Source organism: Dromiciops gliroides, chromosome 3 (assembly GCF_019393635.1).
Source record: "Dromiciops gliroides isolate mDroGli1 chromosome 3, mDroGli1.pri, whole genome shotgun sequence".
Taxonomy (NCBI): Eukaryota; Metazoa; Chordata; class Mammalia; order Microbiotheria; family Microbiotheriidae; genus Dromiciops; species Dromiciops gliroides.
In genome coordinates this window covers 294,958,635-294,976,130 of record NC_057863.1, presented here as the reverse complement: position 1 = coordinate 294,976,130, position 17,496 = coordinate 294,958,635, and the positions used below count along the sequence as shown (strand labels likewise).

Below are 17,496 nucleotides of genomic sequence, written 5' to 3'. Positions count from 1 at the left end.
TTTCTTTTTTATGGAATACATCTTGGGCAGTGTCTAAATCAATACCATGACAAAATAAAATAATATATGAATATACTTATATGTATATGTACATGCATACAAATATACATGAATAACCATTATTAGAAAATACAGGCATTGTACTATCCAGATTGAGGTTTTCACACAGTATAGGACTTCAAGAAAGCCACTTAAACTCCAAAGCTTTTGTCCCTTAAAGGGTGCTGCTAAAACATTTCTGAGATCAATCAGTCAAGTGTTGAAATCTTCTTGAGAGGGTCAGCGATATCTAAAGCATCAAGTCTCTTTAATCTTTCCTGTGTTCTCTATTACAGGAGTGTCACCTTCACAATCAGAAGAAACACTTTAAGTCAGAAGAAAGAAGTGATGCTTCTGTCAAAATTAAATTCCTGAAGAAAGGAGCTGTTCCTTCCCTCTTGGAACATACACAGTTTATGCAGGACAACAGCATCCTAAGAGACTAAAGAGTAATAAAGACTCTGATTTTGTATATATGGAATAATCAAACTTTATTATTGATTGTGAAAATTATATTATGACTATATATTAAACTTTTGAAAAGATTTACATTGTAGGATTATAATAAAAGAATCTGAGATGGTACTCAGAATAGGGAATAGGTAGAAGGGCAGCACCTGAGGGAAATTTAAGCACAAATAGGCTGGGAGGTAACTGGAACTAGTTTTCTGATTCATGATCATTCAATGGTTCAGAAGCTGTTTGTTATTTCAGTTTTGACAATGAGCTGAGAAAAATAGGTATCTCCATAGCCAAACCAGAAACCTTACAAAACAACAGCAACGACATATGTGAACTTTAGGCAAGAGGAAATATTCACTTATGAAGCACCTCACATGATGTGAGAAAGTCTGAGAATATAATGTCCCAAACTCATCATCAATTTCCACACATCCTATAATGAAACCAATCTTAAAGAGTTGACCTAACTGTAATAGTCAGTTACTGAGTTTATTTCAATCAAATCAACAATAGAGGACAGTAGGTTAGTGAATGAGATACAAATTCCAAGAAATAAGTCAATGTCATTTCCAGAAAAAAAAAAGAGGTTATTTTCATGTCAGTAGAGGATTAAAAAAAATTCATGGGATGGGGTTGGGGGGTGGGGTATACAGAGCCATGATAGCAAAGAGAAGGCAGGGACTTCCCTGAGCTCTCCCTAATTCCCCTCCAAACAACAGTGATGTTTAAAATCTAGATTGTGTGATCGCCTTAAATTAAAAAAAACTTCAGTACCAGTTTTTGAGCATTAAACATTTATTAAAGCATACCGGTATTCACATGGAGTTCAGAAAGTTAAGAAAAAGAAGTCCTACCTAGCCTAGAGTTCCAGCCTGGTTGGGTTCTTCCTCAAGTCCTCCTCCATGAGCCTGCTTTAATCAGGAACTCCCTTGCAAACTGATTGTGGAAGCTTTTTATAGGTCTTGAATAGAGGCGGTCCTTACACACTGCTTCAAGCTGATTGGTTGGTGTCCTCCAAATCCATTGTTTCACTGAACTTGAAGGTGTTCTCAAGTTAAGTTCACAGTCTAGCTTCTGAGAACCATACCTTCTTAAGGGCTAGCCAGGTGTGATTACAATCTAGTTAACTTTGAAGTAGACTAATCAGCAGTCAATCACTCTCACTTGACACAATCAGTTTAGATTAATCTCCAGGTGGGTCTTTGAGCATCTGCTAAATCCCACTATTTTATCACATTCCCCCCTTTGTTTCTTCTCGGAACATGTGTTCCTTGATGAAACACAACTTTAAATAATGCATCAACATGAATTTTGGTGTAGCATAACCAGCAAAAGAATGGGGTAAAACAATTTTCTATGAAAAGATAACTTAGCAGGTTAGTAAGAAAGGTCTGTCATACTGGGGTAAGAGTGGAGTACATTCTAGCACAGGCTAAAGCAGAAACCATGCCACAGGAAACCAGCAGCAGGCATTGGGGGTGAATGAAGCAGCAACAACATTGGCTCCTCCAAGAGTCCTCAGCCCACATAAAAATGGTAAGGTGATTCCACAACTTGTCAGAGGGTGATTACAAGGGTCCAATGATGGTGCTGATACACAACTGTGTTGCATTACCCACATTCAGGTCTGGATTCTAGTCTCAATTGTAGTACCAGGGTGAGGAGGTGCACTAGCACATGATAGTTTGTGGCTACAGGAGCACTGGGACCCTGGTAACAGTTCCAGAATACAGGAGTACTTATGACTGATCACAGACCAAATCATTGGCCTAGAGAGTAGAAAACATACTTCTTTTTAGAATGCACCACCTTGAAAGAACTAAAAATGTATAGATCCCCACAACTAGCTATGAAAATAGCTACAAAAAAAAAAATCTAAAGCTTGGTACAGTGCCCCTCCTCTATGGGATCAGAGTCTAACAATATTAAGCTAAATGTCAAGAAATGGATTGGAAAAAATGAGCAAACAAGAACAACTAAAAGATTCTGATAATAGAAGGTTACTATTGTGATAGGGATGATCAAAACACAAACCCAGAAGATAACAAAATCAAAACTGCCATATCCAAAGCCTCAAAGAAATATGTGTATTGGTCACAGGCTGAAAAAGAATTCCTAGAAAAAAACCCTCAAAAAGGGATTTTTAAAAGCAAATAAGAAGTTAAAAATTGGGAAAATAAGTGACAGTGATAAAAGAATATTATGAAAGATAAGAAACAACAGGTTAGTTGAAGAGACAAAAATATTGAAGAAAATAACTCAAGAAACAAAATAGGACAAATGGTAAATAAGGCACAAAAATCCAATGAAGAGAAAAATGCTTTAAAAGCTTTAATTGGCTAAATGAGATAAAAATGCTCAATGGAGAAAATAATTATTTAAGAAGTAGAATTGGGGAAGTAGAAGCTAAGGAGTCTATGAGAGAGCAAGAAGCAATAAAAGAATCAAAAGAATGAAAAAAGAAGAAAATATGAAATAACTGACCTGGAAAACAAATCTAGGGAGAAAAATTGAGAGTTTTGGATACCTGAAAGAAATTATTTAAAAAAAAAAAACTAGAAATCTTTCAAGAAATCATTGAGTAAAACTGCCCCAATATTCTAGAACCAGAGGGTAAAATAGAAATGTAAAGAATCCACCAATTATCTTCAGAAATAGAACACAAAATGAAAACTCCCAAGAAATATAACAAAATTCTGGCACTTCCAGATCAAGGAGAGAATATTGCAAGCACTCAGAAAGAAGCAGTTCAAATATCATGGAGCCACAGGTAGGATGACACAAAATTTAGTAGCTTCTACATTAAAGCACTGGCCCTGCAATATATTTTCAAGGGCAAAGGAGCTAAGATTACAACCAAGAATCACCTACCCAGAAAAAAAAAAAGAAACTGATCATAATCTTCAGGGTCAAAAATAGGTATTCAATGAAAAAGAGGACCTTTAAGCATACTTTTTTTTTTTTGTGGGGCAATGAAGGTTAAGTGACTTGTCCAAGTTCACACAGCTGGTAAGTGTCAAGGGTTTCAGGATTGATTTGAACTCAGGTTCTCCTGAATCCAGAACTGGTGCTTGATCCACAGTTCCACCTAGCTACCTCCTTTTAAGCATTCTTGATGAAGAATGTCTTTCAAATACAAGACTCAAGAAAGGCATTTAAAAAGGCAAAGAGAAAAGGGAAACCTTAAGGATTTAAATAACATTCAACTATTTACATTCCCATGGTAAAATTATACTTGCATTTCCTAAAATCTTTCTCATTATTAGGGCAGTTAGAAGTATATACATACAGAGGGACATGGGTGTGAGTTGAACATGATGGGATGATGTCTAAAAAGTAAAATAAGGGATGAGAAAGAGTATACACTGGAATAAGGGTGAAGGGACAGGTAGAATGGGGTAAAATATCTCACATAAAAGAGTCACAAAAGAGCTTTTACAGTGTAGGAAAGATAGGAAAGTGGGTGGGAACCCTTGACTCTTATTCTGATTGAAATTGGCTCAAAGAGAAAATAATATACATTCTCAATTGAGGATAGAAATCTATCTTATCCTACAAAAAAGTTATAGAGGAAAGGGATAAGAGAATGGGGTGCTGATAGAAGATGGGAAGATTGGGGTGGAAGTAGTCAAAAGCAAAACAATTTTGGGGATAAGCAGGGGGAAATGGGGTAAAAGAAAAAAGAATTAGTAATAATTACTGTAAAAATTATATAAAAATCTCTGATAAAGGTACCATTTCTTAAATATATAAAGAATTGAGTCAAATTCATAAAATAAAGAGCCATTCTCTAATTGAGGAGTGGTTAAAGGATATGAATAGACAATTTTTTTTTTCAAATGTTTTCTTCCAAATTGTATTTTTACATCCAACAGTCTTGATGATCTCAAATGCCATTTAATTTTTACATGAATAAGACAAAACAATACATGTTATATTAGGAGCTGACAATATTTCTGTAGGTAAGTTCAAAAATGAGTAGTTTGATTACAGAAGTACTGATGTACTAACAGCATGTTTTGGATTTCAGATAGTCATACAGAAATGCACATAATTCAAATACAATTCAGAAAACCTCACTCCCCATAAAAATATAAAAATGATAATCTGAGGCAAAATATCTATTTTTTCTTTATTAAAAACTGTATAAACATAAATTATGCATAAAAACACAACTTTAGAATTTATGAAGATTAACTATATAAAATAGTCATTTTTTCTTACAAAGGTACCATTTATTACCTCAAAATATTTTCTACATGAATAATTATTTTTAAATTGCATTATTTTTAAACTGATAAGCCCCACATTAGATTTTGATTAGAAAAACCCTCTTGGAAAAATACTTTGGTATGTATCTTGAGCTTATTTTTTAAAATCCCCTAAAATAATTTTAGGGGCTTGTAAACATTTCTTTCTATTAAAGCACAGTAGAATAAGTAATGCTATCAGCTGCATATAGAATCAGCACATGATTTATTATGATCCATTTACAGAAAGTTACCACACACAAAAAAACAAAATGCCATTAAAAAAACCTTTCAAATGTTTATACTGTTCTTTCTAGTTTACTAAAATGTTTCTATAAAATGACTGGAATAGTTCTTTGAAAGTTTCATTTTCAGTTCATGTGGCTTGGACATCTTGAAGGGCTAAACCTGCAAAATGATTATGCCTTAGTTTTTTTTTTTTTTTTTTGCTAAACCTCTTGCATTTTTAAAAAGATCATATTAAAGACTTGATAGTTGAGCAAAGTACACATAATTTGTACATTTTACAAAGCATTAGGTTTTCTTTTAAATCTTCAGTTTAGAATATTGGCAGACAAAAATACTTACATAAGCAATTAAAAAGAGCAAATTTCAGAACCTAGTAAGTAATGAAAATCTATATCAATAAAATGTTGGTTAAAAAAGAAAACACCATCAAACTTCCATTAATAAATTGTCTCAGTTACTAACTTTACTGATAATTACCATCTGGGAAATTAAAATTGTTGAAAATTCACTTTCTCTGTTGATTAAATGTTTATTCCAAAAGAGGTTCCAGTTGCACCAAGCAGCTTGCTTGAAGTCCTCCTCTTTCCATTAGGTACTATCGCCAGCATGTTGTAAATAAAACCTTTAGTCTTTATGTTGGAACTTGTTGTTTTAAAAGTTTCGTTTTTGACTTTTAGTTTACAAAATTTCATATAAAAAGAAAATCCATTCAATTTTTAGGTAACTCCATAAAATTTGTTTATCTTCTTTTTAGACATTTTGATGGGAGTAGAGATCTTTTAAAGTTTTTAATTCTTCTATTAAAGTTTTATTTTGATTTTCCAAACTGCAACTCGATTTTCCAGACACTTAACATATTCTTTTTTCTTTCTACAGCATTCTCAAGCAGCTTCTCTATTTTTCATCAATCTTATTTCCCTTTCCAACTGTGGATAATCTGTTTTGGTTGTCTGAGATGTTAGAGTGTCAGGAGATGTCATCACTACTGTCTGGGGAAGGTTTGCATTTATTGGTGTGGCACGAATCTGCATATTTCCTGATGCAGTTTGTACAACCACTTGCTTGCTAGGGACAAGTATCTACTGTCCATCAGACGTCTGTGCATACTGAAGAATTGTTCCTTGTTGAGTGTTGCCTGCATTTGTCATAGTTAATGGCTGCAGCCCCTGTACTCCATCGGTGCTTGGACTGGCCAGTTGTAATTTTCCATTTGGAGCAATGGCAATGTATTGTCCAGTGCTAGTCTGGTAGATAGGAGTTGGGACAGACATAGATGTGACCGTTGAAACTCCAGGATTTTCTCCGTCTCCCTTCCTATCTCTGGTGTCTTTTGATCAAAGTTCGTTCAAGATTTTTTTGTAAAACAGGCGCCTTGCTAAAACCCCCCGAACTTCCTGTGAAGAGCCTATGCTATCAGATGAATCCTGAGAATCTTCACTCGCTGACCAGGATGATATCTGCACCGTCTGTACTTGTGGCGGGGGGGTGGATTACTGAAGATGACTGAGCAGTCTGAATGACCCCCTGACTCTGTACGTGTTCTCCAGAAAGATGTACAACAGTCATTGGTGCAGCTCCTCTTAGTGACATCTGAGGCCACGATGTCGCCGGGTTCCCTGGGCAGGAACTTCCCCTCCCCCGAGAATCAAGCTCCCAGCCTGGGTCTCTACCTCCTGCCTACCGTCTGTCCGTCCGTCCGTCGGCGGCCCAGGCCGGGCCGCTTGTCCTTCTCCCGCCGGCGGCCTACCCCAGCGCACAGGCGGAGCGGAATCGGAACTAGGGGCCGCCGCTGCGGTGGCCATCAAAGTGTCCACAGCGTTTCTGCGGCATAGTCCACTCGGGACCCAAGGCTGGGGGAGCTTGGCGAATAGACAGTTTTGAGATGAATTCAAAGCTAACTTTAATTGTAAAGGGGAAAAATGCTCTAAATCATTATTGATTAGAGAAATACAAATTAAAAAAACAACAACAAACCTCTAAGGTACCACTTCACACCTATCGGACTGATTAACAGAAAGGGAAAGAATGACTAATGTTCTAGGGGACATGGGAAAATTGAGAAACTAATTTGACTGTTGCTGGAATTGTGAACTAGTGCAACAATTCTGTAGAAACCTTTGGAACTGCTCAAAGGGCTATAACATCATGCATGCTCTATGATGCAGAAATATCACTACTAGGTCTGTATCCCAAAGAGTTAAAAAGGAAAAAAGACCTATATGTACAGAAATATTTATAGCAGCTCTTCTTGGAGGAATAAGAATTAGAAATTGAGGGGATGCCCATCATTTGATGAAATTCTATATGACTGTGATGGAATAAAACTGCAGCAATGAGCAGGGTGCTCTCAGAAAAACCTAGAAACACTTATATGAACTAATGCAAAAGGAAGTGAACAGAAGCTGGAGTAAAGCATGCATTGTAAAAGCAATGTTTGTTCAATGATTGTTAGCTGTGAATGACTTCACTATTTTTAGCTGTTCAATGATCCAAGACAACTCTGATGTAGTGTAAATGTAGATTAAACACACTTTTAAAAAACATTATTTTCCTTGCTTTTTGTCCTTTTTTTGTCTTTTTAAATTTTAATTTATGGAAAAATACACGAACATACATAACATAATACAATAAAATAGATGATTGCATATGAACCTGATATTCTCATAGATTTGACAAAATTTTTATATATTTTAGATATGAGACCTTTATTTTTTAAACTGTCTATAATTTCCCCCCAATGTTCTGTTTTCCTTCCTATCTTGGCAGTATTTGATTTACTTGTACCAACACTTTTTAAATTTAATATAATCAAAATGATCCATTTTACACATAACTGCTCTCACTCTTGTTTTTTCATAAATTATTCACAAATCTCTATTTCTGATAAGTAATATGTTACATATTCTAATTTTCTTGTAAAAATTTCATTTTATACCTAGATCATATATATATAAACAAACATATATACACATGTGTTTATATACAGATATGAATATATGCACATATTTGCATATATTTACATAGGAATATATGCACATGTATGTATATGTATATATGTGTATATACACACACACATATATGCATTATTTTGATTTCTCCCATATAGTTTTCCAGTTTTACCAACTATTTTTAAACCAAATAATAAATTCTAATACCCAAATCTTAAGTTTTTTTATTTGTCTAATACAAGGTTATTATGATTATTAGCTGCTCTAAATTGTATGTCTACTCTTCCATTGATCTACCTTTCTATTTCTTTGGCAGCATAAGATAGTTTTGACAATTACTGTTTTACAGAGTGTTAAGGGCTAAAATTCTAACTAAACTGTCTAAAATATCTAATGAGTGGTCGCCAATAAATTATAAGCTTTAGCAAGAGTTAGACTTTTAAGCATTTATTAAGGAGAATAAGAATTTGGTAAAGAGAGAGAAAAAGGCCTAGATTCCTATCTATTAAAGGGAGAGCACATTTCTAGCTCCGCTCTCCACCAGTCCAAAGGAAAGAGCGCGAGAGCGAGCGCCAGTCTCTTCCTTCCTCCTCCCACTAGCCCGCGTCACTTCCTGATGCCAAAGAAAAGACTCCTGGTCTTGCCCTCAAAGACCTTCGCTTCATGGGCAGAACTCTTCTACAGGAAGTCTCCAGCAGGTGGCGTCATTCCAATCGTTACAAGAGAAGCTTAAGATCTGGTACTGCAAAACTTTCTTCCTTTACCTTTTTTCATTATTTCTTTTCATATTTTGACTTTTTGTTTTTTCAGATGAATTTTGTTATTTTAAAAATATATATTAATATATGTGTATACATATGTATATATATATATATATATATATATATATATGTATACACACACACACATATATATAATGTTTGGTGAGATTATCAATTTTATTATATTGGCCCTGCCTACCCATGAACAATTATTTACATCTGATTTTGTTTGTATTATTTTTTATAATTTTGTTTATACAATGACTTTTTGGGTGGGTTTTTGATAGGTGTACTCCCAAGTATTTTATGTTTCTAGAGAAATTTAAATGGGATTTTTTTTTACTAGCTCTTCTTTTAGAGTTTTTGTTTTTGTTTTTGTTTTTTTTTGCAGGCCAATGAGGGCTAAGTGACTTGCCCAGGGTCACACGTCTAGTAAGTGTCAAGTGTCTGAGGCCGGATTTGAACTCAGGTCCTTCTGAATCCAGGGCCAGTGCTCTATCCACTGCTCTACTTGCTGCCCCTCTTTTAGAGTTTTGTTTGTGAAAAATAGGAATAATAAAGAATGAATTATGTGGATATCCTTTATATCCTGTTACTTTGCTAAAATTATTGTTTCAACTAACTTTTTTGTTGAATCTTTGGGATTTTTCAAGTATATCATCATATTATCTGAAAAAAGTCACAGTTTTACTATCTCTTTTTCTATTCTGATTCCTTCCATTTCTTTTTCTTCTCTTATTGATATTGCTAGAATTGCAGTATAATATTGAATAATATTCATGATATTGGGCATCCTTGTTTCACAACTGATCTTACTGGGAAGACTTCTACTTTATCCCCATTACAAATAATACTTGCTGATGGTTTTAGATATTTTTTTTTTACCAATTAAAGGAGAAATCAATTTATATCAATACTTTCAAGTACTTTTTAATAAAAATTGGTGATGAACTTTATCAAAACTGTTTTCTGCATTTATTGATATAACTATTTTTTACTTTTAATATAGTAAATTATGTTAATAGTTTTCCTTATATTAAAACAGCCCCATATTCTTTCTACAAATTCCACTTGATCATGAGGTATAATGTTTATTATATATTGTACTTTATTTTATTTAGGATTTTTGCATTCATATTCCTTAAAGAAATTACTGTATAATTTTCTTTTTCTTTTTTTACTATTCCTGGTTTAGGTATCAGTATTATACTTGTTTCAAAAGAGGAATTTGGTATCTATTATTACCTATTTTTCTAAATAATTTATTTAATATTTGAATGAGTTTATCTTTAAATGTTTGTGCTTGTGCTACTTCCTCACCTGGCACAAGCACCGAAGACTGGTAACTGGATGGGAGTATGGTAAAAGAACAGAGTCCTGCCTCAGTGTTAGCAAAGAGACCCCTATAATTTCCTTCTGGTCAATTGTTCAACCCCCTTACCATTTGTGGGCTAAGAATTTAAGAAGCAGATACTGCTGCTGATGATTCAGAGGCTCCAGAATCCTGCTCCTGGTTTGTTGGGGCTAGTGTTGTATTTGTTCTAGTGGGGCCTGCACTAGAGTGTACTCCACTCTCACCCTGGGAACAACAGACTCTTCTTGTTATCTTCTAAGTTGTCTTTGGCTGGAAAATTATTTCACCCTGTATTTTTATGGATTCTGCTGCTTCAGGAATTGTGTTATGGCATTATTCAAAGGTATTTGTAGGAGTCCTGGGAAAAGCTCCAGCAAGTCACTGCCTTTCCTCAGCCAAATTGGGTCCACCTCCCCATCCACTGCCTTCTTTGTATCAGCTGGCATATAATAAATTCTAGTCCCACTCTCTACTTTAATTCTGTGTGTATCTCTCATTCTTAAATGTGTTTCTTTTAAACAACATACTGTTGGATTCTGATTTTTAATCCATTCTGCTATTCATTTCCATCTTATGAGTGTTTTCATCCCATTCCCACTTAACATTACAATTAGTTTGTGAATTTCCCTCCATCTTGTTTTTACTCACTATTTTCCTTCTCAGCAACCCTTTTCTCATATCCCTGTTACCTTATCTTTTCCCCTTATGTCCTTCCTTATTTTAATAGACCTTGCAAAATTCCCTTCCTTTTTTCTCCTCCTACTGTCTTAATCTTATTCTAGATACCATTTTAAAAATCCCTGTCCTATCCCCCATTTTTTCATCCCTCTATAAGTTCAGAAGACTTATAAACCTCTTAAGATATATGATTTGTTTCTTTTTCAACCCAGATGAGACTAACGTTCGAACATTACCAGCATTCCATTCCCACCTGTTTCTTCTGTATTAGTTCTTTCTTTTGCACTCTATTTTTATGAGGTGATTGATCCTTTTTTACTCTTTTATACCCAGTGATATTTTAAGAATCACCTATCAATGAGAAAATCAGACAGAACCTCTTTCAAATTACTTTAGTAATGATAACAGTTTTAAGAATACTGATGATGGGGACCAGCTACGTCATGCAATGGATAAAGCACCAACATTAGATTCAGGAGGACCTGAGTTCATATCTGGCCTCAGACACTTGACATTTACTAGCTGTGCGATCCCGGGCAAGTCACTTAACCCTCATTGCCCTGCAAAAAAACAAAACAAAACAAAACAAAATACTTCTGACATTTTCATGATATCATAAGTAAAACATTTAAATTTTATCAGTGACTTAATTATTTTTTACTGATTTCCTTATATTTCTCCTGTATCTTCTATATAAAATTTTCTATTGAGTTCTTTTCTTTTTGTTACAAATACTTAGAAGTTTTTCAGGTCATAGAATTTCTACTTTTTTGATTTAGGATTTTACTCAACTTTTCTGGATAAATTATTCTTGCAAACAACCACAGTTCTTTTGCTCTTTCCAAGTCCTACAGTCTTTTATTTTAGAAGCTGCTAGGTTTTGTGAAGTCCTTATTGTTTTTTCCATAGTGTTTCAAATTTGTTTCTTGTTGCATGTGATCTTTTCTTTTTAATCTGAGAATTTTGAAACTTGACTGTGATTTCCCTGTAAAGTTTCTTCCTAAGATCTCTTTCATGTGTTGATAGGAGGATTCTTTCTATTTCTACTTCATCTTCTTGTTCTAGATCTTCAGAGCATTTTTCCTTAATATTTTTTGTAATATTCAGAACTTTTTTTCTTATTACTTTTGGTTAGTCTGACAATTTTTATTAGTCTTCAGATCATTTTTTTTCCTAATGACATGTTTCTGATTCTCTCTTATTTTATCTACTTTTATTTCATCTTGGTGTCATTTGATTCTGCTTGCTCAGTTCTAGTTTTCAATGAGTTATTTTATTAAAAAAAGATTTTCTATCTCCTTTTCTAATTAGTTAACTTTCTTTTCATAATTTTCTTGGATTTTTTTCTAAATTTTCCTCCTCATTTAAAAAAAAATCTTGTTCTCCTTTATTTGATTTTTTAATTTCTTTTAAGTTCTTCCAAGATTTCTTTTTGAGCTTGTGAACCTTTAATGTTACTCTTTAGCATTGGTATAGATGTTTTTTAACCTCATTATCTTCCTTTGAATATGAACACAGATTTTTTATACCAAATTAGCTGACAATGTTTGAGTTCTTTTTCCTTTGCTTACTCATTTTTATTTTTAATTTGTGTTATTTTATTTTTAGTTCCTCAATATTATTATTATCAAGTTTTATTCCTAAATTGTCAGTAATGTTGCCATAAGCAACATTATATATAGGGCTCAAACTCAGGGACTCCTCTCTTCAACCTTTAAGCCCCAGACATGCTGTTTGGAAAAAGTTCTTGCTCCCTTTCATACTACACTCACATGACATGTGTTTACTTTTTGGGCCCATAGCCAGAGCCTGGGATCATGTCTAATCAGAATCTCTAGCCCTGCCTTCCAGAAAATAGCAGGGCATCCTTCAACCTTCCATTATTTATCCTTTTGCTATGTTTTATAAATGAAAGTTTTTGAAGTAAAATTTTCTGAGGTGAAAGTTCCTGATGCCATGGACTATGTGAAAGTTAAAGTCGAATTGCTTCAGGACTAGTCTGCTTCCCTCAGGGCCTGTTGTTTGTCAATTAAGGGGAGTTGGCCTAGAGATGATTACTTTTCACTCAGAACAAACCTCAGCCCCTGATGTCTTCTCAAGATGTCTTAGGAGGACAATTGCTTTACCTATTTATTTTTGTGGGTCTACATTCATTTTGTGGTGATTTTCTGCATTTTGTGAGGGAATCTGGAGTCCCAAGAAATTTCTGACCTACTCTGCCATCTTGCCAGGACGTGTTTTCTTTTACAATATGACTAATGTAATATGTTTTGGATGACTGCACATCTAAAATCTATATAAATTTGTTCGACTTCTCAATGTGGGAGGGGGGATGGAGAAAAAGAAGAGAGGGATAGAGGGAATTTGGAACTCAAATTTTAGAAGATGAATTTTAAAATAGCTTTTACATGCAATTGATGGAACATGAAATATTAAAAATATAAGTTTTGTGGCCCTGTTTGATTTTCTAATATATTTTTATTTTATCTAGATTGCTAAGGACAAAGTAGAATTTATAAAGTTCCAGAATCAGTAACACTGTGGTGTTTTTCCCATCAGAATTTAAACTCACTGAGGGTATGGACTATTTTCATTTTTTCTTTGTGATTGGCCCATAGAATGTGTTTTGTTTTTTGAAATGAATTAAATTTAACTGAATCATTGAGATGTCCAGGGATGTTAAGAAACCATTCCAGGCAGCCTGAAATGCATGGGATTGTTTTTTTTTTTTTTTGATCATGGTAATTAGTTATCTTTCTCATTCATGGAGAGCTATGTCCAGAAATAATGATATTAGGCCCTAAGTCCTAGTATCCCTGCCATTTTGTTTTTACCTAAGTTATAACCATAGAGCATTAGGCTTCCTCAATGAAGCCATAACCATTTGCCTACAGGTCAAAATTATTTTCTTCAGGGGATCCACCCATTGTATGAAGATCTTTTCTATTTCATCACCAGAACCAAGGTGACATTCAAATTATTCATCTGCTGTTTCTCCTCTTTGACGTATGACTAATCCAATTCCTCTTCCAGCTATACATATGCATAATTATATTTTTCAAACCACTTTATGTAAGCCATAGTTGACAAATCACTTCCCAATACCAATAGTTTTATAGCTTCTTATAGATTACTTGTAATTGTGATTGTTTCAGCATCAAAGTGCTTTGTGATTGACAGCCATATAACAGAGGTGAGAGATACTGATTGATGTTAAAGAAATAGGATGTAGGAGCAGTAAAGAATTTTGGATATTTAAAATTCCTTCGGAATATCTCTAATATAATATGATAGTACATTAAATTAGCATAGTTGTGGTAAGATTTGCAAATAATTTAACAAACATTATCTCTCTTAGTTCTCACAGTGACTTTATGAGGTGGGTGCTGTCATCACTGTGATTTCTACCATTAATGATACTCAGGAAGATGTGTCATGATCTGCCAGAAAGTGGCCTGAGTTCTTCCCAAATTTCCCTTGGAAACAAAGTTAAATTAAGCCTCTAAATAGATTTTCGAGCTACAAAACCTACAAAAAGATGGAGTGAAACAATCTTCAAGGTTAAGATTAACTAGAAGATCTTCAGGAAAGTTCTGTTCCATCTGGGTAAAAGGGGAGCACAGTTCAGTGAAGAGTGTTTCTGGGCAAGGCACCAAAAGGCTCTTAGGCACAGCACAGATCTTCACCTGAGGATTTTTAGTCCTAGTTCAGCAAGCTAATGGCACAGCAGGTCAGTTGTGAGGCCAGCAGCCCCAACGCAGAATCTAACCTAATCTAATCCAATCTGGCAGAATCTACCAACTACGGTATCCGCTATCCAACAGGCTCAACTATGCTGGGCCACTCCAATGCAGTGAGCAAGCTGTAAGGGGCTGAGAGCTCAGAGCAGAAAGGCAGTGACTAGACCCTGCCCCCTAGCAAAAGAAGCTTGGGACAGTACACACTGTACCCCAGGAGTAAAACTCAACTTCATAAGGTACAAAAAAAAAGACTACAATATGAATAAGAAACTGAAAAAAACAAACAAACAACCCTCTCCATAGAAAATTACCATGACAAGAGGGAAGAACAAAACATAAACTCAGAGGAGGACAACAGTGTCAAAACAGCTATATGTGAAGCTGTGAGATATTGTCCATTGTGTGAGATTTAAAATTGGATATTAGATCATAAATCTTCCCTACTTAACCTTTCCCTTAATTTATCTCCCAAACTAGTAAATGGAAGCAGCTTTTGGTTTTCTAGATAGACCTTTTTATTTATAGTTATGATAGTCACAAGGTGATGTTGATTAGAAGGATAGGAAAGTAGAAACACAATACAAATCGTCTTAAGTCTAAGCTTAGTCTATATTCCTTATAAAAACTCACCAAACCGAAAAAGGCCACCTTTGGAGAGAGAGTCTGTGCCGCGCCGTCAGGAGTCCCACCAAGCAGGCAAAAGGCCTCCTCTCGTTCTCTCCACCCCGGAAGTCAAAAAACCTGGCAGGCAGTCTGACATGCGCAGCAGGCGGACTGTTCATCTCCTCCCCAAAAGGGTGGTCCTTGAAAAACTGGCGTCTTTCAGTTATCCTAACCGACTGTTAAAAACTTTCATATTTTACCACAAAGCTTTAATGGGAAGAGAAATTGGTCTCCAGACTGAAAAGCCCTATTGGAAGAGCTCAAAAACTACTTTATAAACCAAATAAAATAAGAAGAAGAAAAATTGGGGAAAATAAGTTATTCAGGAGAAAGTCAAAAGATTGGAAGAAAGAAAATAATAAATTAAAAATAGAATTGGAGAAATAGAAAAGGAGGTGCAAATGCTGACTGGGGAAAATAATTCCTTAAGAATCATAATTGAGCACGTGGAAGATAATGACTCAATAAGACAACAGGAAGAAGTAAAGCAGAATCAAAAGAACATTAAAGTAGAAGAAAACATTAAATTCCTCTTCAGAAAACAACAGAGCTGGAAAATAGATACAGGAGGGACAATTTAAGAATTATTGGATTGCCTGAGGACCGTGATAAAGAGACTAGACAGCATATTTCATAACATTATCAAGAACTTCCCCAATGTCTTAGAACCAGAGTTAAAATAGTCATTGAAAGAATCCACAGATCACCTCCTGAAAGAAACCCCAAAGGGAAAACTAAAAGGAATCTTGTAGCCAAATAACAGAATTATCATATAAAGGAGAAAATACTTCAAGCAGACAGAGATAAATATATTAAATATCAAGTAGCAACAACTAGGATTACACAGGACCTATCAGCTCCAACACTAAAGAATCAGAAGCCTTGGAATATGATATTCCAGAGGACAAAGGATCTTGGATCAAAGGTAAGAATACATTACCCAGCAAATTAAGCATAAACTTTCAGGGGAATTCAATGAAATAGGAGACCTTAAATTTTCCTAGTGAAAAGCCTAGAACTGAATAGAAAATTTAATTTTCAAATACAAGACTCAAGAAAAGCATAAGAAAGTAAACTAGAGGGGAAAACATGTATGTTATTCCCTCTTTGAGCCAATTCTGATGAGAGTAAGATTCAGTCCCTCCCCAGCACCTCCCCCCCTTTCCCCTCCATTATATAAGCTTTTTTCTCCTTTCATGGGGGATACTTTACCCCATTCTACCTCTCCCTTTCCCATTCTATCCACTACACAATATTTTATCATTTACTCTTCTTGCTCACTTCTGGATACACATACTCCCTTCTGTATGTACCATTCATGTTACCTTTTATTATGCAATTACTAGAAGAAATTCAAATAACCTAATATAGGATCGTTCGCTTATTTGTGGGCATGGAATGTTAAGTAGAAGCTAAGTACCTTTGTTTTCTTCCATGGAAAATTTGAGTGAAGGGAACCAGAATCAGTGTGTGTGTGTGTGTGTGTGTGTGTGTGTGTGTGTGTGTGTGTGTGTGTGTGTGTATGTGATATAATCATTGGGGTTTACTAGTAAAATAAAATGGGGAGGAAAAAGGGCAGGAATTGTAGAGAATAGGGACAAAAGTGTCCATCTGTGGTGCCCAACTGAGAGAAAAATCTTATTTCTTTTGTATGTGAATTTTAAAATACCAATATAGAATGAAGAAGAATCAATTGCTTTGTCTATAGATACTTTGCTATATGACTCTAGGGATCATTAGCTTCACTCCTTTACTTGCCTTAAATCTTCATTGAGTGTGAAAATAGAAAAATGAACAAACATAAGTTGCTTAAAGTGATCTCAAGATCGTGGTAAAAATGTAGACTTCGTATTTCCAAATATGCTTGCAAACATGTACACCAAAAAACTGAAATAAAACAAATTCAATTTTGTCTTTTACATTATCAAGTAGTTTCACAGGAAGAGGTTACCAAATGATGTCTTCTAATTAACAAATTCTTCTAGCAAAAAAATGACTAATCTATTGCTTATTCAAAGACCTGAATTTTTTATTAAGTCCAATCAAAGAATCTGTAGTTTTAAGGTCTTACTTAGCAGTTCCCTAGCTAATCTCTACTTTAAAATGCATTGAGTTTGAGTATCAGCTTAAGATAATAGGCTTAATTTTTAATTTTATTCTCAATATTAATGTGAAGTGTCATTATCTTGACAGTATGGTCCACTTTTCAGAAAATGTTGATATAGAACTCCAAGAAAAGTACAATTTTATTTTTAAAAATGTGTGTGTGCCTGAGTGTGTCTGTCTGCATAACTCACTGGATAAAAAGAGCTTTCAACATTATCTATGGATAGCATACAAAATCCTGTACAG

The 17,496-nt window shown here is 34.6% G+C and overlaps 1 pseudogene; it reads right to left on the bottom strand.

The window, feature by feature from the left end:
- Positions 1–5,750: 5,750 nt before the first annotated feature.
- Positions 5,751–6,590, bottom strand: LOC122750247 (annotated as a pseudogene).
- Positions 6,591–17,496: the final 10,906 nt, after the last annotated feature.